Source organism: Microtus oregoni, unplaced genomic scaffold, assembly GCF_018167655.1.
Source record: "Microtus oregoni isolate MIOR12 unplaced genomic scaffold, Mior012 000024F_ref0000369, whole genome shotgun sequence".
NCBI lineage: Eukaryota > Metazoa > Chordata > Mammalia > Rodentia > Cricetidae > Microtus > Microtus oregoni.
Window position 1 is genome coordinate 32934024 of NW_024543083.1, and position 26811 is coordinate 32960834.

The following is a 26811-nucleotide window of genomic DNA, read 5'->3' on the forward strand; positions in this document are numbered from 1 at the left end:
AGTCCTTAGGCTTCCCACAGGTCAGGGAACCCTGATTGCTCTTCAAGCAGATGAGGGAGGGGGACTTGATCAGGGGAGGGGGAGGGAAATGGGAAGCGGTTGCGGGGAGGAGGCAGAAATCCTTAATAAATAAATAAATTTAAAAAAAAGAAAAGCTATATACTAAAAATGGCTATTAAATGCATTTTAAAAGTCAAACAAAAAAACCTAAATGATGTGCAGGATTGGCACTGGATCCTGGGAGGGCGTGAAAAGGGGATTTTACTGCTTTACTTTGGAATTCAAATATGGGTTGTGTTTAAATAACAACATCAGAGTGAGTGCTAATTTCTTCTTAGTTGTTTGTAGAAGAGTGGCTTCATTTGGGGAGAGAAATAAAATATTAAAAAAAATAAAAATAAAAATAAATTACCCCACAAAGAAAAAAAAAAGCTATCGGGGTTAGGGATTGAACCCAGTTGACAGAATGCCTGCCTGGTATTCATGAACCCATCGGTTTCATTCCCAGTGCCACATAACCTGGACTGGCACAAACCTGCAACTCCAGAACACGGGGAAGAAACAGGAGAATCCGAAGTTCAAGGTTATCTCTGACTATCAGCCAACCACTTGTCTCAAGTTTAACTAAATTCTTCACAGAAAAGACTTGAGCTCAATTGGTTTTGTTCTTCCCTTGGGTCATATGATTACATGCTAACAGATTAGCCGTATTTCTGACTTTTTAATGTTTTTAAATGCTAAGACAACATGGGATGGCACTTATATTGGGAAATGCAGTTTCCTGTATGTACCACATTCAAAATAAGGTCCAGTTGAAGAGGAGAAGGAGGGAGAAGATGAGCAAGGAAATCAGGACCATGAGGGATGCACCCACCCACTGAGACAGTGTGCCTGAGCTTATGGGGGCTCACCAAATCCAGCTGGACTGGGACTGAACGAGCATGGGATCAAACTGGACCCTCTGAATGTGGCTCACACTTGAGGCAGACTGAGAAGCCAATGATAATGGCACTGGGATTTGTCTCTACTGTATGTACTGGCTTTTTGGGATCCTAGTCTATTTGGATGCACACCTTCCTAAGCCTGGATGGAGGGGGGAGGGCCTTGGACTTCCCACAGGGCAGGGAACCCTGCCCTCTCTTAGGACTGAAGGGGGAGAGGGAGAGAGGGGGGGAGCGGGAAGGATGTGGGAGGAGGGGAGGAAGTGGACATTTTTAATGGTATTATTTATAAAGTAATAAAAAAATTATTAGCAGAAAAGAAAACTACTAGAAAAAAATACTTCCAGTTTGTATTTAAAAAATTTCACATTTGCAGGCAGAGATAATCTGCTAATGTATCCTTGCCTGTGAATATATCTAAGTATATATCAATAAAGACATATGAAACCTTAAAAAAATAATGTGAGATAAAAATTAGCCTCAAGTTCTTTTAATACTCTGGAAATGGTTTGTAGCTTTAAATGCCACAATGTGTTTAAATGTCACTCAGGCTGCTTGTGCTGCTATTACAAAAGATAACAAAGTTTAAATTATTCATTTGTAGAGTATAGAAATTTATTTCTCATTGTTTAGGGGCCTGGGAAATCCAGGTTCGAGATACCAACAGATCTGGTGACTGCTTCCAAGATGGTGCCTTCTGCTGCATCCTCTGGAGCAGACAGGCCAGGCAGACACCCTGCCCATATGGTTACAGCTCAGACACGGAGCACTTACTTCACATAGGACAGGTGCGGGGTTCAATTTCCAGTACTGGAAGGGAAAAGGAAAGAAAGTCTCTTCTAAATCAGCACCGATTCTGTCAAGCTCACTTTTGCTTTCAACTGAACTTATTTTCTGTAGTTGCGTAGCCCAGCTGCGAGCCGTGAGTGAGCAAGCCAGGAAGCAGCATTCCTCCAGCACCTTTGCTTTGGCTCCAGCTCCCGGCCTTGAGGTCTTGCCCTGCCTTCCCTCAGCGATGGGGTGCGACCAAAGAATTGTAAACCAAAATAGACTCTTTCTTCTCCACACTGCGTGTAGTTACAGTGTTTCATCACAGCAATAGAAACCCTGACCAAGACAGTGACCAACTGCCAAATAGCAGTTGGCTTTCTCTATGATATTTAACAGCTTGGTGCACTGCCCCGATCCAGCAGCTGCCTCAAATGAGCCACCTGAAGAGCCAGCATAGAAAAGCTCTCTGAAATGTTTGCAGTGGCTTGGGGAAACCCATTATCAGGGTTCAGAGATGACCTCTGGGAATTTGAAGCCTGAAAAGTATCTTTTTGGACATGAGCCGCTATGGTAACATTTGACCTTCTTTCTTTTCTCCTTCAGAGTTAGAAACCAATTTTAAGGCAAAAGACTTTATAATGTTTGACCTGCTTGCCTACAAGAAAGTCATACTCCAAAATATTTCCTCTGCTTTTCTCTTTTCCAGGACAAGCAAAACGGAAGTGGTGAGGATCCATCCAACCTCTGATCGTTCCAGTGAAAAAGTGTCCAATCATTCAAGCAGAAAAATAAAACCATCATTGAACAGAGCCACTGGGGAGCACAGGTGTCCACTACAAAGTGACCCTCTCACAAGTCACAGGACAGGCATGGGTGACAATAAGTGAACCAGGTAAGATCTTCATATGATCCCAAAAGGAGAAAGATTCAAGTCTGGAGGCGAGAAGTAGTAACCAGAATAGCAGGGCCTTCTAGAGCAGACACACAGTGACTTTGTGACAAGGTAGGCTATGGCCTGGGAGGCCGACAGACACAAACCAAAAAAAGATTTTTCCACTGCTCTCTGCAGAAAGACCATAGCATCTGTCACACTCAGATATTTTCAGCCACACTTTCGTACAGGAATTACCACAGTGTCAACAGTACCGTACTTGACTACAAAGGACCACAGTGACAAATCTCAGGGCCCTTTGAGGCTGAAGATAGTGTTGTTAACTACTGTGAATGCCAGAGGGTTTCTGTTGTTGTCAGCGGAGCGTCTTGAGTTATTTATGCCTGCCAAGACTTGTATTAGATCACCCCCGCCCCTCCTAGCTGCTTCCCTGAGATGTGTCAAGAGAAAAGCGAGAGTGTTGTCAGCAGCAACATGTCCTACACTCTTCAAATGACCATCGGAACCGGAGCTCCCAACTACAAGCTCCCTACCTCTCGCTCTGTGAGCCCTGATCCACTTTAGCCTGTCTCTGTGACTCCCCGGGGAAGCTCTCAATGCCAGGGAGTGCTATCTCACGCTTCATCCTAGAAGCCCTGACAGTCTTCCAGGAGAATAAATCACTCTCTGATTTATTCCTGCGAGAATTTTTGAGGAACCTGCACAAGGAAGCTATTGTATGCATACACAAACAAATGACACAATTCAAAGGTTTAGTGCTATCTGCCAAGTTAAACTACTGCTGAGCAGCTGTGCGCATTTAAAATGATGCTTGGCACAGCTGGAGATCCATAAATCATCAGCTGCATACTTGCATCCAATTAAGGAAGTGAAATAAGTACCCCCAAAAAATCTACAAATTGAGATGTGTGTGAAGACGTGAATGAAATTGTCATTCTGCTCTGAACGCAAGAATAAATAAGATTTAAAAACGAGTCCTTGTTTTGTTAATACGGAAACTAGAATTTCTTGTCATGGGGCCCAGTATTTTTGGCATCTCAAATCCTGGCATAAAATAGTGTTTCTAGGAGAGTTGTTTCAGGCTCGTAGTCTTGTCTCTGTGAAAGTAATAGGGCAAAAGAGAAGTGATGATTCACCCTCAAAAGCAATCATTCTTAAAAACAAGGAACGGTTAGATCAAAATATTAAGGCTCTCCAGAGAAAGTTACAGCCAAGGTATAGGTTTAGGGGCTGTCCCTACGTAGTTAGCCACAGCAGATTGGATGAGAATAATCCATGGTTCCATTCAGCCTTTGTGGGTCTTGATCACGTGGGTGTAGCTGCAGAGGACGGGGTTCTGAGTGAAATAAAGAAAAATGATGCTGGGGCTCTGTAGTAGAGGGTGCCCAAGCATGCTGGTTTGTTTAGACCTGTGGATGCTTCTAGAATATTAGAGCTATAACGCTAAAATGAAAACAAAACTCATACCTGGCCACCATGAAAACTGATCAAACCTATCAGCTGATTTTTTTTTAAAAGAATACATAGGAAACCTGAATTATCCTAAACAAGTGATATATCAAACCTAGCAGTTCTGTTTCCAGCCACCACTGTGAAGATGGCCTCAGGTGCTTGGACAGAACTTCTGATGGGTGCTCAGTCTAGAGGAGAATGTATATTTAAAGCAATCATAAAATCCTTGACTTAACTCAAAAGGAATGCGTGACAACTTGTTAGTTTAAACCTCTTACTTAGAGTACTTCCCTAACCCAACACTACAGGTGCGCAACGTTTTGCCAAAGCGTTGAGCTAACGTTTGAACCATGATGGCTAGGAGAGCACGGAGAATTCATGGAGCCTTCAAATTCCTCTCCCATCTGTCCTCCAGGGCTCCTCAGTGTGCTTGAGCTCGATGCTGAGGTGATGATGTCAGATTCCTCATGAGTTTCATGAGGTGAGAACAGCATGCAAAGCGGTTGCAGTAGTTTGGAAGAAAGAGAAGGAGCCTGCACGAGAGGATGAGCTTGCAGCTTGGTGGTAGAGTGTGCCTTCGGCATGCATCAGGCCGTGGCGACAATAAACCCACACACACACACTCACAAGATCTTGCCAACACTTGTCCCGATGTCTATGCCCCTCCAAAGACCCTCAAACTATTAGCAAGAAACTCTGAGGGGTCCAAGAAAGTTCCTAGGGCCTCGTCTGAGACATGCTTGCTCCCAGGAAGTCACACATCATCACTCCAACCCTAGGGTACAAATGGGAATCAGGGAAGCAAGTGGAGGTGACTCTGATAACAGCACAAAGCCCCGAATTCCAAAGCAGACAGGAAGTAAAAGGCTTGCAAACAACGAATCCAGAGCCCAACTTTAAGATAGTTTAGGGTCAGACTTAATTCTTTCTGCCTAAATAATGTGTAAACCTTTTTATTTAACTTTGCAACCATTTCTGAAGAGTCAGGTAGCAGCAGTTGAACTGTCTTTTGGGACAGGATCTCTTTTGCTGTGGATTCTATGGTCTCCTGGGTATGTCTCTTGGCTTCATTTTCCCTCGCAGGCTATAGATTTCTTAAGGACAGGGCTAATATTGTAATTACCTGCTCAACTTGCTCACAGCAAGCTAGCACAGAGTTTTACATACTGTTAATACTCCAAAGCTTGTGGAGTGAATGATCTGACTGAATGAATAAACTCAATTCTGAGACTAAAGCAGTGATCCTTCATACTTCTTTATGAGTGAGAATATCTCTAGCCCCCAAATACTGGAGGAGAGGAAGGCCACTTGTTAGTCCCGGCCACCCAGCTAGCTTAGACCAGAAATAACCACACAGAAACTGTATTAATTAAAACACTGCTTGGCCCATTCGCTTTAACTTCTTATTGGCTAACTCTTACATATTAATTTAACCCATCCCCATTGACTGTATATCACCACGAGGTTCTGACCTACCAGCAAAATTTCAGCACATCTATCTCCGGCAGTGGATCCTTGGCATCTCCCTCTGACTCCGCCCTCTTCCTCCCAGCATTCAGTCCAGTCCTCCCCACCTACCTAAATTATGCCCAATCAACAGGCCAAGGCAGTTTCTTTATTCATTAATGGTAATCACAGCACACAGAGGGGATTCCCACATCACCCAAATCAGAGAGAAAAGAATGAGAAGTCTCCAGGTGTTCCATGTTCACAATTGGAATCAGGCCAAAGGGGAGCAAGGTTGGGAATACAGGGAGAGTCTTGCAACAGGATGTGTTAGTGTGAAATATATTTAGGGCATGGCTCTGAAAAATCTCAGAGCTGAGAACAAAGTAGGATTTCCAGGATCAGACACATGAAGGATACCTTCTTATAGTGAAAAGGCAAAAGTTTGGAGTTGAATTTGAGCTTTGGTGATATGAATAGCACATTGAAAGTTCTTGTGAAAAGACATTTTCAATCTGCTTTCCAGTATGCCCCACACTAGGGTAAAGGGGAGTCTCGTTCCTTCTTCACTTTCCTTTACCCTTCAAGATGCAGCTTAGCATTGTCTTCCCTAAGGCTGACACCCATAGTAAGTTGAAGAGTGTTCCCTCCAAATTCACATCCACCTGGGACCTGTGAAGGTGACCTTATTTTGAAAGGGGTCATTTCAGATGGAATCAAATTAAGATGAGACCATTGATGATTACAATGGCCACTAAATTCAATATAACCAGTATCCTTGTAAGGAGGGGGAATAATTTCAGGTGCACACACAGAAGAGAAGGCCGTATGGAGGTAGCAGCAGAAACTGGAGTGGTGTATCTACCAACGAATGGCGGGACTGCTAGCAGCAATGGCGGGACTGCTAGCAGCTCCTGGAATCTGGAAAAGTTAAGGATGCTTCCCTGGGGTTTCCACAAAGAACACTACCCTGCTAGCACACTGATCTTGCCTGCTAGTCTCCAGGACAGTGAGAGAATAAATTTCTGTTGTTTTAAGCAACTTAGTCACAGCAACACTAAGAAATTAAATACTCACTTATTAACTTTTCTATCCACCTTTATTTATTTATTTCAAGACAGAGTCTCTTATATTTCAGCCTGGCTTTCAACTGGATATGTAGCCAGGGATGACCTTGAACTTCTGATCCTCCTGCTTCTGCATCCGGAGTCCTCGGATTATAGATATGTATTCCCAGCCCTGTTTATTCAGCACTGAGGATTGAACCCAGGGTTTCAGTAATGCAGGTAAGCATTCTACAATAGAGCTATATCCCTAGAACAGCTTTTCCTTTTACGTCCATCTGTATCCAACACTGCTGCATCAACTTGAAGTTTGTTGTTCTTATCTTACTTCCCACATTACTATTTCCGGAAGACAGAATATGTCTTATTCACTTTTATAGCCTTAACACTATGTGCTATAAAAGCAATTTTTTGTGTGTCCAATAAAATTTAAAATTGTCATGTATCTGAGTCAGCTTTAATTGTCAACTTGACACTGTTTAGAAGGGAATCTCAAAGGAAGGACTGCTTAGATTGGATTGGCTAGCAGACAGGTCTTTGTGGGGTTGTCTTGATTGATATAGGAAGGCCCAGCCCACGTGGGCAGCACCACTCCCTGGGCAAGTAGTCCTGAGCCGTACAAGAATACTAGTCAAGTATGAACCAGCATAAACCATTCCTCTGTGACTTCTGCTTCATGTTCCTGACTGAGTTTCTGCCCTGATTCTCCTCAGTGATGCTCTGTGACTGGAGTACAAACCAAACACATCCTTTCCTCCCTAAATTCTTTTCTTTCTTTCTTTTGTTCTTTCTCTTCCATATTTTTTTGAAGATAGGGTCTCTCTACATTGTCCTATTTGTCCTATGACTCACTTTGTAGACCAGACTGCCCCTGTCTTCCAAATACTGGGATTAAAGGCATGCATGCCACACCTCTACCTAAATTGTTTTTGGTCAGGATGTTTTCATAACAGCAGCAATGTAACAAGAACACCTTTGTGACAAAATTCCAAACTCCCAATAACCCACCCTACCTTGTCACCAACAGCCCCAACTTACAGTGTCACTTATTCCAAAGTAAGAAGTAAGAAAATGCAGTAAAAACTGGGAATGCAGATTTACAACTGCCTTAAAAAGCCTTTACTATATTAGAAATCTTCCTACCTACATATATTATGTTAAAGGGGAGAGTTAGAAATGGAATTCCTTAGGGCAAGTGTGTTGAAACCACTAGCCTAAACCACAACATGTCAGAAACAAACAACAAACTAACCCAAGTGTAGGTCTACCATTTAGTAGGTGGAGAAAATAGAAACTGAACACGTGGTTTCCAGTAATCCTGAGGTTATTGCATTCATCTGGCAGAAAAGGAAATATAGAACATGGAGAATCACTCATGGGGGTTATTCTAGGGATAGAACAAGAAGGGTCTACTGTAGATGGAAGTTTCTCTCCTGCCCAGTCCCACAGCCTTTCAGTTCCAAATAAACACACAGAGGCTTATATTAACTATAGCCTGTTTAGCCTATTTCTCAGGCTTATTACTAACTAGCTCTTACAACTTATAGCAACCCATAATTCTTATCTATGTTTAGCCATGTGGCTTGGTACCTTTTCTCAGTGCAGCACTTTCATCTTGCTTCCTCTGCATTTGGCTTTGCAACTATGTCTTTGTCTTTCCTCTTCTCAGAATTCTCCTACTCTGGTCACCCACCTATACTTCCTCCCTTGCTACTGGCCAATCAGCATTTTATTAAACCAACACGAGTGACAAATCTTTATAGTGTACAAGAGCATTATCCCACAGGAGTCTATGTCTACCTTCCATTGACTGTGACTCAGGCTCACAGCTGCTTCTAACCACAACTGTGTCTAGGAAACCAACTGGAAGCTGAGAAGGAGGAAAAAATTCAGTAAACAAACAAGGACCACCGTCTGCATAAAAATTATTTTACAACCTGCTAAAGTATCCCCAACATTGTAAAGAGTCTTAGACACAGCCAAGTGTCTTTAGTGAGAGTTAGGTGTTAGGTAAGACTGTTAAAAGTCTAGCAGCAGCAGTTGAAACTAAACATAAAACTGCATTTAAAAGTGAGGAGAAGCCAGGTTTGGCGGTGCATGCCCATAATCTAGCACTCAAGAGGCTAAGGCAGAATGTTCATGGGTTCAGAGACTGTCTGGGCTACATAACAAGGCTCTATCTCTCCACAAAAAAAAAAGAAAGCAGGAAGGAAAGAAAGAAAGAAAGAAAGAGAAAAAAGAAAAATAATAGAAAAGCTAACTCTGACAAAAACAACTTCTGCAAACATTTGAGTGCAGCTAGCAGCAGGTGGTTTTCTAATATTTTCCTTTGAATATTTTGTTATTAAGAAGCCTATGAATAATATACTAGACACCGATTAGACACAATATATTTCTCGGGTTTCATATTTTCAACACTCTCCTTTTTAAACAAATTTTAGAGTTTTAAGTAATAGAAATACAGCAGCAACCATTTCTTCCTCTGTATGTGTACATATGGATGTACCAATGTGTGTGTACATATGGATTGCAAACACGTGTGGACATACGGAAGTACAAACATGTGTGTGTACATATGGATTGCAAACACGTGTGGACATACGGAAGTACAAACACGTGTGTGTACACATGGATGTGCAAACATTTGCAAGCACGTACACCCTGCCACACATCGAGACCAGAACATGACATCAGACGTCGTCCTCTGTCACTTTCCACCTTATCCCCTGGAGACAGTGTCCCTCATAGAGTCTAGAGCTTTCTATTTCCCTGCTAGGCTGGCTGGGCAGTCAGCAAACCCTAGTGACCCTCCTGTCTCAACACTCTCCTACCCCAAGCACTGGGATTGCAGGCATGCATGGTCACACGTGGACTCATGTGAGTGCTAGAGATGCAAACACAAGTCCTCCAGACACGAAGTTGTTCATCTTTAATATGTAAAGGGGTGTGGACAGTTAGCAGCTCAGCAGTAGGAAAGAAAGCATACGCAAACTCAATGAAGCGAGCCTTTGGTGATTTCTGGCTTCCATTGTAACATTCCCTTCTCTTTTCAGCAAATGGATGAATGACCCCTAACATCATCATTCTAAATGGATGTTTGCTTGGTCAGTTAAAAAAAAAGTAGAACTATTAAGATGAGTATGTGAATTAATAAGGTTTTTTTTCCCCAAGGCTTCATTTAAACTCCAGATGTAAAGTTATTAGTCATTATTACAAAATTTCTCTTATTTGATGACATCTGTGGCTAAATGTCTGCGCCTTCTTTTGTCCATAACATTGTATTACAATGGATACTGTGTGCTTTATTCAATATTCTATTGAGTAAACAAGGGTTTAAAATAAGGAAGGGATGCAGGGATGCCTGAATTACTTCACTTAGTCCTGAATGTCCCTCTCTCCGTGAGTGTGTGTGTGTGTGTGTGTGTGTGTGTGTGTGTGTGTGTATCATTGAGGGTCTTCTAGAGTAAGATGGCTGAATGAAGTGCCCCTTTGTGCTCTGAGAAGCTGGGGTCACAATTACGTCTTTTCTAAAACAGGAGTCACCAGAAAGCATAGACCAGCATGAAGTCAGTGAAAGCAAGAGTTGGTGTTAGCATAAGGCCATGCTCCCTTTCGTATCTTTATGTGGTAGCAGAAAAGGAATAATGGAATCCAAGAAATGTTGTATCTAATCAGTATCTAATATATTATTTATAGGCTTCTTAATAACAAAATATTCAAAGCAAACATTAGAAAAACACCTCCTGCTAGCTACACTTAAATGTTTGCAGAAGCTGTTTTGTCAGAATTCACTTTTCTAATGTTTTCCCTATTTTTGGAGAGATAGAACCTTGTTATGCTGCCCAGCCTTTGAACTCATGAACATTCTGCCTTAGCCTCTTGAGTGCTCATTACTGAACAGGGGTATTTTTGGTTAATTTGGGTGTGTGGGTACCAAAGGGGTTGAGGACAGGGCAAAGCCAGATAAGGCTTAGTCTGTTCAATAATACCTTAAAGGCTAAGTGAGCAAGCAGCAATTAAAACCCGGTTGTATTGTGTGGAATATTAAAATTGGGGGCTCATCCAGGCATCAAGGGGACCCCTGCCCTCCTTAAAACACATCTTCATAAACAAAAATCACAGTTTTTATCATGGTTATCCATCGCACAAACACCAGTGGTTTATGAACTTTTGTGGGCCGTGTTTGTGTTTATGCAAACAGGATGGAAAAAAGGGTGTACGGAGAGCAATTGTTTGACTTTGGTGTATAGGTGAACTTTGCTGGAACTTACTAAAACTCAGAGCGTTTATTTCCACTGATCAATGGCTCCCTAGGGAGTCATCTCCCTGCCCTCCCAGCTGGAGGGACAGGGCTGGAGGGACAGCACTGAGTAAGGAAGGAACAGAACAATAGGTTCTGTGAGTTCAAGAAGCTGAGGTTGCCCTTGCTGAGTGGGTGGTACGGGGACTCGTCCTGAAAAGCACATAATTCAGACAGAAGTGATGGATTCCTGTGCAATGTAGAAACAACAAAGGGGTAAAATAATGAAAGTGCACTTGAAACACCCAAAGTGCTGAGGGTTTTTCGTGTCAACAGATTCCACGATTGAAAAGCCACACGCCTGGCAAGTTTCCTGATCAAATCCAGGACACAAAGTTAACACTAAGGAACCCAGCAGTATTACCCAAGCTAGGCTCCACAGGGTGTTTGGCCAACTGGATCAATCGGAAACAAGTTTCTTGGTAAAACAATAAGGGAATTAATTTAATTTACTGAAATTAATTTTGATTATTATTATTATTATTATTATTATTATTATTTTGAATACATCTAAGTCAAGTGTTTCTGGTTCATTTCAGTTCTTCCACTGCCATCTCAAGGAGGGACACTGCTTGCTGACCTCTTTTTCATCTGTGATGACACAGCATAAGGTATTTGTCACAGCAAACTTTTAATCGATGGATTTCTCATCCTGTCCCTCGACAGGAAGTCAATGGCTTCCTCAGTTTGGGGAGGTTTGGTGACAGGTCCTCCGGGTGACCCTTTCTTACTGTCTTCACATGAGTTTCAGAAGAACACTAACGCCACCCTTCGCTCTGCATCTCACTTCAAAGTCACACAGCAAGAAATGTGACCTTGGGTAACGTTGACCGGGCCTGGCTCACTGCTCAAAGGCTGGGTTCTTTCCTGAAGCTCATTGCAATGCCTACACACACTCTCTCGGCAGCTCTGTGGGCACTGCTGGCTGTTTCGTGAAGTCGGGTGCCTGGTCACTGTATCTTAGAATCCCACAAAGGTAACAAACCCAAACAACAGACTCTCCTGTCTAGCATCCTGACACCGGGACACGCCTCGGAGCCCCATACGGAGCCAGATTGCTAGGCTAAGGATACGTGATTGGTCCTGACATTGGGTGGAGGATGATCAAAAGCCCCTCAGAAAGCAGCCTCCTGGGGAAGATGCCTCGTCTTTTGTCTTTCCCCGCCCAGTGTTTCTCTCACTGCCCCCTGCCAAGGTACGGACTGTCATCACGGCGCTGCTCCAAGTGCGCACTTCTGATGGAGAAAAATGAAAAGCTGCACTTCATTCCCTGTAACAATGGATCCGAAACCTGTTGATCATCAGAATCCCTTGATCACATGAGGAGGTTTAAAGAAAAAAAAAATCAATTTTATGATCCCAAGCTCAGAGGCTGAGTGCTGTCGCCTGAGGTCAGACTTTGCAGTCTGTGATTTTAAGAGCTCCAGATAATTGCAATGAGCAGCCATATTCGAGAACAAGAACCCAGGTTATTTTTTTAAGAACTTTTAGTCACGATGCTTCCTTTCCACTACCTTGGCTTACACGTACAGCAAAGTCAGCACTACAGAAGCAGCATACAGAGCTGATTTTCCCTCTAACCTTTCCTGGGAATGTCTCTCGGTGAAGAATTAATGGCTCCTTTAATTAGAAAGGAATTTGTAACTCTATTGTAGAATATTCAAAGTTGCCACCTATGATCTCGAGAGATGCTATGAAATTTTTGAAATTAAACTTCTTTGGGTTTACCTCAATGGCTTAGGCTGGAAAGACAGGGAAAGAATCCGAGACGTTCCCACCTCTGCCTCCTGTTCCCACTCTTTGCCCTGTCCTGCACATCTGAGTCACACCTGGAGCACAGAGGTTCTCATACGCAGACCCTGAGACCCAGTCAGAAAAGCCGAGGCCGGCCGCCCTAGATATCCTAACAGGAGAGCTTGGCTTGGGAAGTGTGTTACAGATGTCGGAGGGTGAGAAAAACAAAGACAGATCCTATGAGAACACAGGTAAGCAGGAAGCGGGCACTACACTCGGCAAGTGGTTGAAGTCACTGGAAGTTAAAGTTGGATTAGTGCCACCTAGATCAGGGACCCAGGTGTCAGGGTTAGAGCAGTACAAAGCCACTGCTTGACTCTAGGCTTCAGACCTCTGACTGGGCACTACCCAAGTGCCAATACCACCTCAAACCTCTTAGAGTGAGGCAGAGGCAGGGGGATCTCTGAGTTCGAAGCCAGGATGATATACAGAGCAAGTTCCAGGATAGTCAGAGCCACACAGAGGAACCCTTTCTCAAAAAACAGCAACAACAAAAAAGGCAAACCAAAAGAAAAAATATGTCTGAATTAAATCAAATCATTATGAAGAAATCTAAATCCAAATTATTCTCTCTTTCATGATTCCTAATATCTGTAAAAGGGAAATCCTCACCTACTCTATTATACTGTTAGGGAAACAATTTCTTACTTAACTCTGGAAAAAGACTACCCACCATCAGCGCCAACAGAAAGCACCACTCTCTACGGCAGGGGAGTTTGGGTCCTCACATGGTGCCCTGAGATGCCCAGCTATACTGCACAGAGAAAAGAGCCTAAAAATTATTCTATGCCCAAGAGCGGTTCTATTTTTATTCACAAGATAAAAAGAGAAGGGTTCTTGCTTTTCTGTGAAGTCTCTGGTTACTTCTATGCCTTCTACAACTGTCTCGGGCTACAGAGAAATCCATGTTACACCCAACAGGGATAGAATTGAAGCTCAGAGAAGACACCATGGCATTCAGGGAGCTGAAAGGCAAGGCTGTGTCTGAGGGCCAGCATGGAGCAGGTACAGTTGAGTGGACTGAAGAGGTAATTTTCAAAGACCAATTCTGAGTAACAAGAGAGGAAAAGGCAGAGGAAAGAAGGGAGGATTGGATAGATGCTTTTCATATTTCAGAAAGACTTGTTCTAAACCCTGCCTATTTAACTAGAGTATTTTATTTTGGCAACACCACAAATGTCACCTAGTACAAATGTCCCCATCAAGATTCACCTCTGAGGTGGCTTTTAGTCATGTAGACAGCTGATTTCGATCTGGAATTAGTTATTTTTATTTGTGTGTGTTAAGTTTTTTTTGCTATTGGTGTGCATGTGCAATCCGTGTTAGAGTGTGGCAGGCACAATTCTGTTTCAATGTGCACGTAGGGGTGAAAGAACAGCCTCTCACAGTTGATCCTCTTTCAATGTACGGTCTCCAAGGGATTAAAGTGATCACCAAGTTTGCATGGCGAGCATTGTTACCCCCTGAGCCATCTCATCGGTGGTGTGTCGGATTTGAAATGAGGGTTTCAGGCAGCCTGGGCTGAGCTACAACTCACCATGTAGCTGAGGAGGACTTTGTGCTTCTGAGTTTACCACCTCACCCTGCTGAATGCTGGGATTGCTGGCATGCATCACCATGCTGAGCAGGAATTTTCCAAAGCTAAAACACTTTGGGTTTATATACTTATTTGGTAATTTCATTTCCTACTCTAAAAGCAAGAATCAGAAAGTTTCGGACCGTTGAATGTGGATGAAGGCAGGCGTCACGTGACCCCAGCAATCCTTCGCCCCCCCCCCCCCCCCCCCCCCCCCCCCTTAGCACAGTGCTGCATTACCTACAGTCCTGACGGGATTCTAAACCTGTACAAAAGAAAGCAGTCAGGACGAACTGTGCTGCCAGAACCCTCTGGCCCGCTCTTTTAGATGGTGACCAGCTGAGAAAGACTGCAACCATTGTCTGTGACATTCAAGGGCAAAGGACAGAAGTTCCTGGGGTGGCCAAGCCCAGTTAACAGCCGCGCAGCCCCGCCTAATAGCTGCTATTAACACCCAGCCCAATTCAGAATTCAAACTTTTTTCAGAAGTTAGGTTTCTCTCATTGGATCTCTTCATAGGCAGAGCGGTGTTTCTGATGTCGTCCCAGCCAACCCCCCAACCACAGACCTGTCTAGGAAAGAGGAGGTGTAAGCAGTGGTTTTTATTCGGATTATTTCGACTAGGGAAACACCACAGACCCCACCTTCTAGGTTTGCTGACTTAGTCTCGCTTCTGTTTCACTCGATTCTGTTTCTCTCTGCCATTTTGAAACTGATCGTTTTGCTTCTCTAGTTCAGCTTCATTTGCAATGCAGATTTAAATTTCCTTTGCTCAGTAGCCTACAGTTGAAGGCCAGAAACACCCACAGCCCCACTGACTTCTTTGAAGCTCAGCCAACATAAGAAGGAATTCTCTACAAGTACCATGCCTTGTAGAATTCTGGACTGCAAGCAGAATTCTGGTCCTGGCTTACTTCAGTAAGTTAAACCACCTTAGCAATACACACTTTTGAAATTCTGAAAATTTTCTGTTGCTAAATACTTTGGCTCTGTTTGTCTTTTGTCTTTAATAGTTCCAAACATGTTTATTTTATAGATATTTATGAAATAGGACCTAATTGTATTGATATTTAGGATGATTCTGGACTATTCAAATATTTTGCAATTTAGAATTTTGAGCACATATGAAATGGGATTTTATCTATAAAGATCCTACACAGTCTGGCTGGAAATGGATCTTTCTGGAGAAGGTTTTGAATTGTTCCTCCTAGGAACAGCATGTGATCAGCTTGAGCGAACTTTTAAAAACTGTTTTCAACTGGGAGGTGGTGGCACATACCTTTGATGCCAGCACTCTCTGAGTTTAAGGTCTACGTGGCAAGTTCCAGTACAACCAAGGCTACACAGAGAAACCCTGTCTCAAAAAACCAAAAAACACACAACGAAAAAAAAAAGTTTTAAAATTAAAATACAATTAAATTATTTCCCCTTCCTCTTTCTTCCCTCTGATCTCTCCCATGTACATGTCCATCTTGTTCTCTCTCAAATTCATGGTTTCTGGCTTCTTTCTTCAGTTGTTCTTTCTCTCTCTTACACACACTCATAAGCACACTCACACAAGGCCTAAATATATAACTACAAATTTTGTGAACACACACACAAGCCTAAATATATAACTATAAATTTTGTGCACACACACATATATACAATATATATGTGCATATATATTTATTATAAATATAAAAATACAAATACAGACTGCTCAGTCTGTATAAAGTTACTTATATGCATATGGTTTGATATTGTTTAAACAATCTGGGGACTCCCTTCCCAACTACTTGAGTCTAGTGAGGTCATGGATTTTGGAGGAGAACCTACAACTGCCGCTTTACTAAACCAGCATAATCCCTTACTGCATTCGAAGTACGTATCCTTATTACCCACAGATAAGTGTGGTCCTCGCCCCTCAACAAAGAAATTTCACTGCAACAGATGGAGACCATTACAGAAAACCACAGCTGATCAAAATGCAGAGCCAGTGATCATGTGGTACCCAGCCCCAGCGGATCCATCCACAACTCCACTCCTGCGCCTGGGGCTCAAGGAACATCGCAGGAGAGGGAACTGGAAGGCTTCAGAGCCAGAGGGGCAAGAAGTCCTCTGTGGAACTGTGTCTCCTAGAAATGTCGGAGAAATTACACCCGTGAAGTCACAGCAACATGGCCGCCTAAATAAATCCTGAACAAGGACAACACCAACAGATGCATTACCATGGAAGGGGGAAGGTTCACAGGGATCTGACCCTCAGAACAGAACTACAGACAGCTAAGGAATGCTGACATCAGGAGACAACTTTTTGTATTCTTTTGTTTCAGATTCTAGGTGAGGACTGCCTGAACCTAGGTTTTTCATGCTCTTGGGACTTCCATTTCTTCTCCCTCTTCCAGCAGATCAGGCCAAAGCTGGGTGTTTCTTCTAAGTCTGGTTTTGTGAGAAGATGAGTTCTTTCATTCCTCTACTCTCATAGTTATAGGAATTCAACGGTTCTTTATTTGAAGGTGTTATGCCCGTCTTTGGCTTAAAGACTTTTCACTCATGCTTGCATGGTCATTAAAGCCCGAAGTCTTCGTTAACCAGACTTCCTGAGAGGTAAATCCAGTTAGCAGTACTAGTTAAGCAGTAGCTTCCAGGGTGTTGTGTACCTTTGTTGGCGCTCTACAGTAAGTTTCGTGTATTTGTGTTCAGTATATTTATCTAAGAGGTTTGGAGTAAGAGAGCTTTCCCGTTATTTAACTAGCAACACTAGTAGAAATCTGTCTCATCTTGTTTTCTGTGTACTTTACTTTGAACATTACCAGTCTTGTTCCGAGTAAATCTGGTCAGGTTTAGATGCGAAACCACTTTGGAAACGGGTTCGTTTCAGTCAGGTGTAGTGGTAGATGCTACAATCCTAGCTACGTAGGAAACTATGGCAGGGCAGTTCTGGAGGTTTATCTGGGCAACGTAGCAAGACCCTGTCTCCTAAGAAAAGAAGAAAAAAAAATGATTTACCTGATAGCCAGTTTTAGATCTCCTGGAAATTTCCATTAAAAATGGTCTTCTTAGACAAAGAGAAACAGATCTGAGTCAAGCCTCTGCTCCTCTGGATCAGTGACAGCAACAGGCCTGGAGAATACAACTCCTTCTTCAGCCATTGTTAAAAGTGTTCCCAAGACTCCTCTGGGAAAAAAAATGGCATTTCCTAGAACCAGCCACAGAGGGTGCAATGGGCAAGGGTTTCGTTCTCAGAGAAATTGAGACTTTCCTGCAGAGTAAGGATTTAGGCCTTCAGTCTGTTACTGGAAATTTTTCCATCTTCTATTTTTATTTGTCTTGACAAATAGAAATATTTAAGCAGAAATATTATGTTTTATTGATATGTTACAGTCATCTTGCTTTTACAGAATGAAGATTATAACGAGTACAAAGCTACTATTCCAATTGACCAATTTAATCTAACCCAACAACCCATTTAAAAGAGGTATTTTATTGGATTGAGTAATAACGCTCCAATTCTTCAGAAACAACAGATCATTTAGCAAAACATAAGGGGGCTTGCTCTTGGAAAAGCAAGGAAAACCATGTAAATTTCATGTGCTAGGCTGAATATTTGGAAGGTCTTAGGCTCGCTGGGAATGGCTAACGTTGTACTATCTGCTGTAATTTTAAAGATCTTGGGGATGGCATTGCTTACTCTCCCTTGGACATGCATTTCACTGATCACCAACACACCCAGAGAGTATTTGGATGTCGTCTAGAGTCTTCCTTCGGCAACTCAAACGCGTTTCCTCTTTCTCTATTCTTAATGGAGACCAGATTCTTAGGAACAACCCTTCATCTTCTCGAAGCCCCGCATTCCATTGCTCTGTCTTAGTTACAGGCTGCCATAGAGGATATCCTGAAGGGAAAAGTTCAAGATCAAAAGAGATGTCTCTGTTCGCAAACTAACAAATGTAATTTCCCCCTCGACTTTTATGAACGGCGAGAATTCCTCTTTACATAACACACTAAAGTCAAAGGTGCCATGGAAAATGTATCACTTTTAAATCCCGCGGAGGTTCGAAGAGGTTACTCCAACAAGCATTTTCCAAGTAACGCTATTTATGGTATAATTACGGCGTGAGCTTTTCTGTCATCAAAATTAAATGGTTGATTCTTCAGTGGCCCTTTAACTCCAAAAACTAATTCTGTTTCTGGCATAAATTATGTCGTTCAAGGGTAAACTCCAATTTCATCATTCTCTCAGACTCCGTTTCCAAAGGAAAGTAAAATGGAATGCTCATTGAAAATTGGTCACCCTGTATCTTTTAACTCCATCTCCTCTGTTCCTTACTATTCCACATCCCTTCTCTCTCTACAACATTATGAAAACACATATATCAAAGTAAAAATGTTCATCATTTGTAGTACATTGTTGTGATATTTTCTAATATTTTTATTTTTCAACTTCAGTTCTCCCAAGTGTACCTTCTCATCATATGTCCTTAATTCCAGAGAGAAGTTCAGCATTCACATGACCATTCCAAAGAATCAGAAGACAAAACCATAATAGTTTCTCTGTGTAGCCTTCGCTGTCCCGGAACTTGCTTTATATACCAGGCTGGCCTCAAACTCATAGAGATCCATCTGCCTCTGCCTCCTGAATGCTGATTGAAGACATGCATCACGACGTCCCAGCTCATAACAGTACTAATTATTAAGTTCTTCTTTTGGTTTGGTTGTAGGGTCAGCAAGATGGCTCAGTGGGCAAAGGCGCTTGCTACCAAGCCTGATGACTTGAGTTCAATCCCTAGAACCCACATGGTGGGAGGTGAGTCATCTCTCCTAAGTTAGCCTCTGACCTCCACAGGTGTTCCTGATGAGCCATGGGCGCCTCTTCTCAGAAAGCTGTCTCGGAGCCTACACCAGCCTGCTGGAAGATGTCCTCATCTCTGTATTGGAGCATTTGTGGTTGCCTCTCGGGCTGTAGAAAAGGACAGAGCCCGATAACTGTTGTATGACACCAGCTTTCCATTCCAGCCCCAGACAACATCAGAAACAAGGGACTTAGGAACAGGGAAGGTTTATCGTGACCCTGGTTTCTGTTGTTTTAGACTTGTGGTTGATTAGCCGCACAACTCTTGGGTGAGCGGCGAGGCAGCTTAGCATGGTAGAGGTGCCTAACCAAGGAAACTTTATGATTCACCTCCTGGTGGCCCAAAAGCAAAGACAAAAGAGGAAAATGGAAATTTTGCACCTCATTTCCACAGATGGAACACAGCGTCCCAGATAGCATTGCCAGATAATCTCCAGCAATTCTGGATAATTTGAATTTCAGATCAACAGTGAACCCTTTTAATGTAAGTATTTCCAATAGAAACACTAGGGTTTTTTTTCTCTAATTTTTATTAGAAATTCAAATTTAACCAGGCTTCTTGGATATTTCTTTGCTAAATCTCGCAAACTTATCCAAGAAGGCCTTTTACACTGGGGTCTCAATCCCACAGGATGGAGCAGAAGACATAGATATGGCAGCAGGAGTGTTGAAACCTTGATTCTAGAATGAATGTATGCTTCACATTTGAGGTTCCTGGACCACTGAGCCCACCGCAGGTTCCTGATAGACATTACCTATTTGTATCATTGTGGCCTTTAGGTCCTGGGGAAGATTCTGGAGTCAAGAGACCCATGGAAGTGCAGCAGGCAAAAGTGAAGTTTCCATAGATTCGCACTGGCAAGCTTAGAGAAGGGACTGGCCTTCCTTGTTTGCAGAGTCCCTGGGGACAATAGAAACAAAGAATACAGAGGGCTAACGGCACAAGACTTTCTAGGGTGAAAGGACAGCAGCCCTCTGTATTTCATCCTTAGAGGAAACAAGAAAGATGTGGTAGATAGGCAAGAGACACAGAGGCAGGGGGGGGGGGGGTTGTTGTAATTTTGTGTTTGTTTGTATTTGTCTCATCTAACTCAGGCTGGCTCTCATCTCCCAGTATAGATGAAGCTGGCCTTGGACTTCTGATTCTCTGTTGCTGCATCCCAGGGCTGGGATGATAGGCAGGAGCCACCACATCTGATTTCTGCAGTGCTGGGGACTGCGTTCTACCAACTGAGCCACCTCCACGGCCTGGGTGCTTTTGGACTTAAGTGGAGGACACTACTGCACAAAAAACCTGTTGTAAAGCCAGCTAGCAATTGCGTTTTTTGAGAAACAAATCCCTTGCTGTTGAGTTCAAGTCAAGAAGTTAAACTCATAAAGTACCTTTAGGAAGACTTTTACCTTCTGAATCCGTGGTGACATCAGCCCAATTTATGAGAACTTTTTGAAATGAAAGAACTACAAAAGATCAAATTAAAACATCAAAATGGTGATCATAAAATTGACAACTTACTGGTATTTTATTTTGTGGTGGTTTTTCTTTTTCCTTTAAAAGTCTGTTTTTATTTCTGGGTTGCTCAGTCTTGAGATGTTAAAGCGATGTTGGGCAACCGTGAAGGAATTATTTTCACAGAAGCAAAGACTTTCGGGCTTAAGGACTCCTAAGTGTGTGTGTGTTTTTCCCAGTGGTAATTAGCAGAGAAACTTGGACAAGCGTCAGAAATATTTGACAAATTCACAGAATACAATTATTCAATGTGATAGGCTTCCCAGATTTCTTATATTCAATGTATACAGAAAACAGCTTCCAGTACTGGTGGTCCTGCAGGATAGCCCTGATTTAATTGCTCTTTATGGCAGTTTTTTGGGCCAGTCAGAGGCATGCTGATCACACAGGCCGAAGTTAGCATCGCTTGCCTGGGACTGGTTGTTTGCTTGTTTACGTTGCTGAGTTCGGAAACCAGGGCCTCCTTCATGTCAGGCAATCATTCTGTCGCAGAGGTATGTCCTTAGCTCCCCAGTTTTTGGTACCTCATTCTCCTCTCTCCCTTCCTCTTTTCTCCCCCCTCCTCTGTGCTCCTCTTCCTAAATTAGTATAACCTCCTTCTAAATTATTGTAAGTTCATTTTAGTGTTATTACATAAAGAGACTTCTCAGTGATTCGGTTTGTAATCACCAACATTTTATTATTTCAGATGAATCTTGAAATCTTCTATATATTTCCCCATTACGTATTCACATAGATTTTAAAAGATCAGTTTTATTGTCCTTATATTAATGTTTAAACAAGTAAAAGCCATGAATTATCAGCTATTTGAAAAGATGGAATTGCACCACAGAATGAAAAGCTACAGGCTTTACTCACTAGAGCAGAATTTTAGCCGGTAAGGATACGGTGAGAGCTGCCTTTGACATTTTGCCCTCAGGATAGCACACCTTTTCCAGAGCGAGTAGGACCCCTTGGTAGAAAACGAGGACTCTCGTTGCAGAAGAGTGAGCTGTTGTTCTGTCCATCTTCTGCCGCTGTGTTTTGCTTTAAGAAAATAGCATACTATTTATTCTGCTAAATAAAGGAAGACTAAAATTGAGATGTCATAGAACTAAGTAAAGCTATGAAGTTTGTGCTCAGATGTCTAGCTTCAGTTGCTGCTCAGGTTTTTCCTTCATAGTTATCACCAGTATAAACTCACTGTGTGCCAAGGTTCCTGTGTCAGCAAAACACTGCAAGGAGGCTAGTACTCAAATCAAAACCAAATTAAATGGATGAAAATATTTCAGTAACAGTAAGTATGTAAGTAGAAAGTTTTCTTATTGGTAGTATTCAAACTGAATTTCGAATTTAGGATAATTTTCCAAGATTATCTAACACTTCATATTTTTAGAAAACTTTTTTTTTCATGAACTGTACAAATTAGCATAGGACAGTGAGGTCAGGATTAGGGTAAGTAGCACTCACCTGTTATCTCAGGACTTGGTAAACTGAAGCAAGAGAATCAGACCAAGGCAGGGGGATTGCTGTGAGTTCTAGGCTGCTTGCTCTAGGTTAAGAATGAGACCCTCTTTTATCTATTTTTCTTTTCTTTCTTTCTTTTTTTTTTGTTTTTTGTGTTTTGTTTTTCAAGACAAGGTTTTTCTGTAGCTTTTGGAGCCTGTCCTGGAACTAGCTCTTGTAGACCAGGCTGGCCTCGAACTCACAGAGATATCTGCCTGCCTCGGCCTCCCAAGTGCCGGAATTAAAGGCGTGAGCCACCACTGCCCAGCTTTGAGACCCTATTTTATTTATTCGGTTTTTTTTGTTTATTTATTTATTAAAGGTTTCTGCCTCCTCCCCGCCACCACCTCCCATTTCCCTCCCCCTCCCCCGATCAAGTCCCCCTCCCTCGTCAGCCCGAAGAGCAACCAGGGTTCCCTGCACTGTGGGAAGTCCAAGGACCACCCACCTCCATCCAGGTCTAGTAAGGTGAGCATCCAAACTGCCTAGGCTCCCACAAAGCCAGTACGTGCAGTAGGATCAAAAACCCATTGCCATTGTTCTTGAGATCTCAGTATTCCTCATTGTCCTCTATGTTCAGGGAGTCCAGTTTTATCCCATGCCTTTTCAGACCCAGGCCAGCTGGCCTTGGTGAGTTCCCGATAGAACATCCCATTGAGACCCTATTTTAAAACAAACAAATTTACATGTTCAACTGACATATGAAGACTAGTTAAAGTACTCAGAAGGTTAAGTACCTCTTCCTTGAAACATCATTTCATTTGTGTTAAAAATCATGACTTTCTTTACATGAATTGAAGGGGAAAAACCCTAAAGTTGATATGGAAGTGCTAAAGACTCTAAATAGCCAAAGCATCCCTGTGCAAAAAGACCAATGCCGTAGGTATCAGAGTGCCTAAGTTCAAGTCATACCACAACGCCATAGGAATAACAACAAATGTGTACTGGCCCAGAAACAGACACAGCCCCATGGGACAAAGCCGCGGACCCAGAGATAAGCTCATAGGAGTCCCTATAAAGATGTCAGCAACAGACTCTGAAGAGCAGACAGCTGGGGAAACATGGAGATGAGTGAAACTAGATTCTTATCTCTCATCCCGCATAAAAATTAATTCAAAACGGATGAAAGACCTTTATGTAAAGACTGAAGTTTTGAAATGACTGGAGGAAAAATGTAAGGGAAACACTTCAAGATGCGAGCTTCAGTAATGACTTCCTGGACAGGATTCTAATGGCTGAAGAAATAATAGCAGGGATTGATAAATGGGATTAAATCAACTCCAAAAGATTCCCAGCAAAGGAAACAATTGTCAGAGTGAAGAGGCATCCTACAAAACAGGACAAAACCCTGACCAGACGCTTGTCTGACAGGAGATTAATGTCTAGAAATTATAACATCTAGACTACATATGATTTAAAGCATAAACACTACAACAGCAAACAATATAATCAATGAATGAGCAAGTGGACTGAGCACAAAACATCCATGGAGTCAATTATGCTATTAGCTTTTAGGAGAAAAGTAATTTGAACATCTAGTAGAAACTGAAGTCTTGGGTTGCATCTCTGCATTAAGAAACACTGATAAAGGACTTTTACTAGACAGGCATGTCCGTAAGGAGCCAACTTTATCATGTACCTTGTGAAAATATTTGAAACTAATGATCACTTTTAAAAAATATTTATTTTGTTTTTTGAGATTATAATGCAATTACATCATTTCTCCTTCCTTTCCCTTTCTCTAATACTTCCCACATACCTCTCTTTTTGTTCTCTTTCAAATTTATGGCCCTCTATATTCATTATTTGTTGTTACATATACGCATGTACACACACAAACACACACACACACACACACACACACACATTGTGGGTTCTGACTGGCCTGGCTTAGCAAGTCAGCTACATGTTTGCCTGGAATAGGAGCAAGACCCTGTTTGAAAATCAACAAATGTACACATTAAACTTACACATGGAGACTACTTAAAGTACTCAGAAGGTTAAGTACCTCTTTTTTTAACATTATTTCATTTCTATTAATTGAATTCATATGTACATATATATGCATATATATAACTACATACCTAAGTACAACCTGTTCAATCTATAAAATGTTACTTGTATGTATATATGTATGTTTTCAGGTTTTAAGTATGCCGCTACTGCAATCATAATTTAGACTTTTGTCTTTTCAGCCATTTCAGTGTGTGAGGATCAAGGCAATTTCTCTTCAGTATTTCTGTGAATGCCAGTGAAACATGAATCTCTTCATCGCTGAGGGCAATGGGAGCCAACACCAGCTTCAAATGTCAGACTCAAGTATGTTCTTTTGTCAAACTGGCTTAAAACAGCTTCTTCTGAGACAAGGTCTCTATACACACCTCTGGCTGTCCTGGAACTCATTATATAGACTATGCTGGTCTCAGGCTCACAGAGATCCATCCTCCTCTGCTCCCCAAGCACTGGGATTAAAGGTGTGCACCATCGCATCCAGCCAAAACGGAGTCAATTCTTAGCTACACAAAAGTCTGGACTTTAGATAATTGCCAGTAAGCATCTTCCTGCCCTCCCCTCCCCCTCGCTTCTTATTCTGAAATTTATTGAGGGGGTAATTTAAAATTGTTTAGGATGGTATATGGTAAAGGCTTTTGACTCTTAAAATATAAAATGGAAAGCCAAGACGGCTGGGGATAATGTTCAGTGACCTGCAGAGAAGCTAGGTGCAGTATTTGCAGATGATCCCTAGGGTCAAAACAGGCAGATCCAGGAACGTGCTAGCCAGCAAGTGTAATCAAAATGGTGAGTTCCAAGTTCAGGGGGAGACCAGTGAAGGGCAATAAAGAGAGACACCTGATGTCAACTTCCGGCCTCTTCGCATGCATACACGGGCACTCATGCACACTCATACACAATACACTATATTCACAAAACGGAAAGCTGCGATATTAACAATGCAATGCATACCAGACATGGCCCTAGTTATGATAAAACTGTATTACTTCAAATTATCAGACAAACTGTGGCCCTTCCGTAACTTTTCAAATGTGTTTTGATGTCAAGGGGTCAGAACCATAATATCGAATTCCACTCTTCAGAGGCCAATTACTTGACAATACGGAATCAGTGCCCTTCTTCATAATTTCTGTAAGTTCTTCCCCATTTTTGATCATTCCTTTTTAAAAGATTTGTCTACTAGTAGCAACACACAGAAACAGAGAGGACGCAGACTAGTCCTTGCACTGCCTGTGGTGAGGTGCGTTCAGTGGTGGTAGTTTGCAGTAAGCATATGGCTTTGAACACAGTAGTTCCTCAATAAACCCTTAATCAATTAATTAGGTCCCCAATCCACTCTTGCCTTCCGACCTTTACCGTATCTAATCAAATCCTGATTACTACACCAGGTGAAATTACCAATGATCACATTCTATTTTTTTTAAAAAGGGGGGGGGGAGAAAGGGTAATCAGTGCCCACATTAGCCCAGCATGATTAAATTATTTTAGCCTCAAAAGTATTTGAAAGCCGCAGTTGTTGATACTGCTTTTGATTTGCCAGACCCTCTAACAGTCTACTTACTTCGCCTTGAACATGGCATTTGTACCACATTAAAGCTTGGCAAGCTTACTCTCTGCTAACCACAGGCAAATGTGAACATATTAAAAAAATATATAAAAATATATTTTAGCCAAAGCCATTATCAAGTATATATTTGTTGGATTTGACTAAGAACCACTAATTTGTTCATGTACACTTGGCATCTTTTCATTCTGGGTGATGACTGCAATTTATATATTATGTGTCCAACAGCTGATTAAAGTGCCAAGTCGCAGTAGGAGAGAGAGAGAGAGAGAGAGAGAGAGAGAGAGAGAGAGAGAGAGAGCAGTCCTGTTCTACTCCTGAGGGCTGACGTCCTGTGAGCTCTTCCAGGGAGCTGGTACAGGAGTGACTCTTCCATCCTCTTCCTCTGTCGGCCTCACACTGAGAACGTGGGTGAGTAACTTGCATGGCTCCCCTCCACCATTTCACTGAGAGAATCGTTTCCCTGGCAACCGACTCATTGCTTGAGCAAAATTTATGCTCTCTGGCTCTTAAGCAACACTAAGCTCAAGCCAGCATCTCTAATGTTCCAATACAACAGAGTCTCCAGTCTAGGGACCCTGAGGTAGAACAGGAGGAAGCATGCATGATATTGACATTGTTTGTCTCCTATGTTGATTCCGTCTTTCAGACAAAGCTAGCCACAGCAATTCATGTTACTCAGTGGAGGATCCTTCCCCCACACTTTCTCCACAATAGGCACCCACAGACATTATTCCCCAATTAACTCAAAACAAAACAAACAAAAAAACAGCCCCCTATATTTGCTTCATGACATGTGAACTGAGGGGTATTAGAGGAATTCTCTAATTGTTATTGCGTACAGCCAAAGGGAAGGACCACTTTCCAGAGGTACAGAATTAACACCCTCCTTGGTTTAATTCTCTATCTAGCATTATGGTATTCCTCAGAGGAAAGGCATGTCAGTGTCTCTCCAAAAGGACATCTGATGCATAACCCCCCCAAAAAAAATTTTGCTGAATGTAAACTTACCCAAATCCTAAAGTTAAATTGGATTTAGTTCCATCAAGAAAATGCAATATATCAACCTCTTCAAAACAAAAAGAAAACCAAAAACAAACCCTCTTCCAACAACTCCTGACTTGCTTGGGCATTCGTTCCATAGTTGGGTTGGAGTCCATGAATGAACAAAT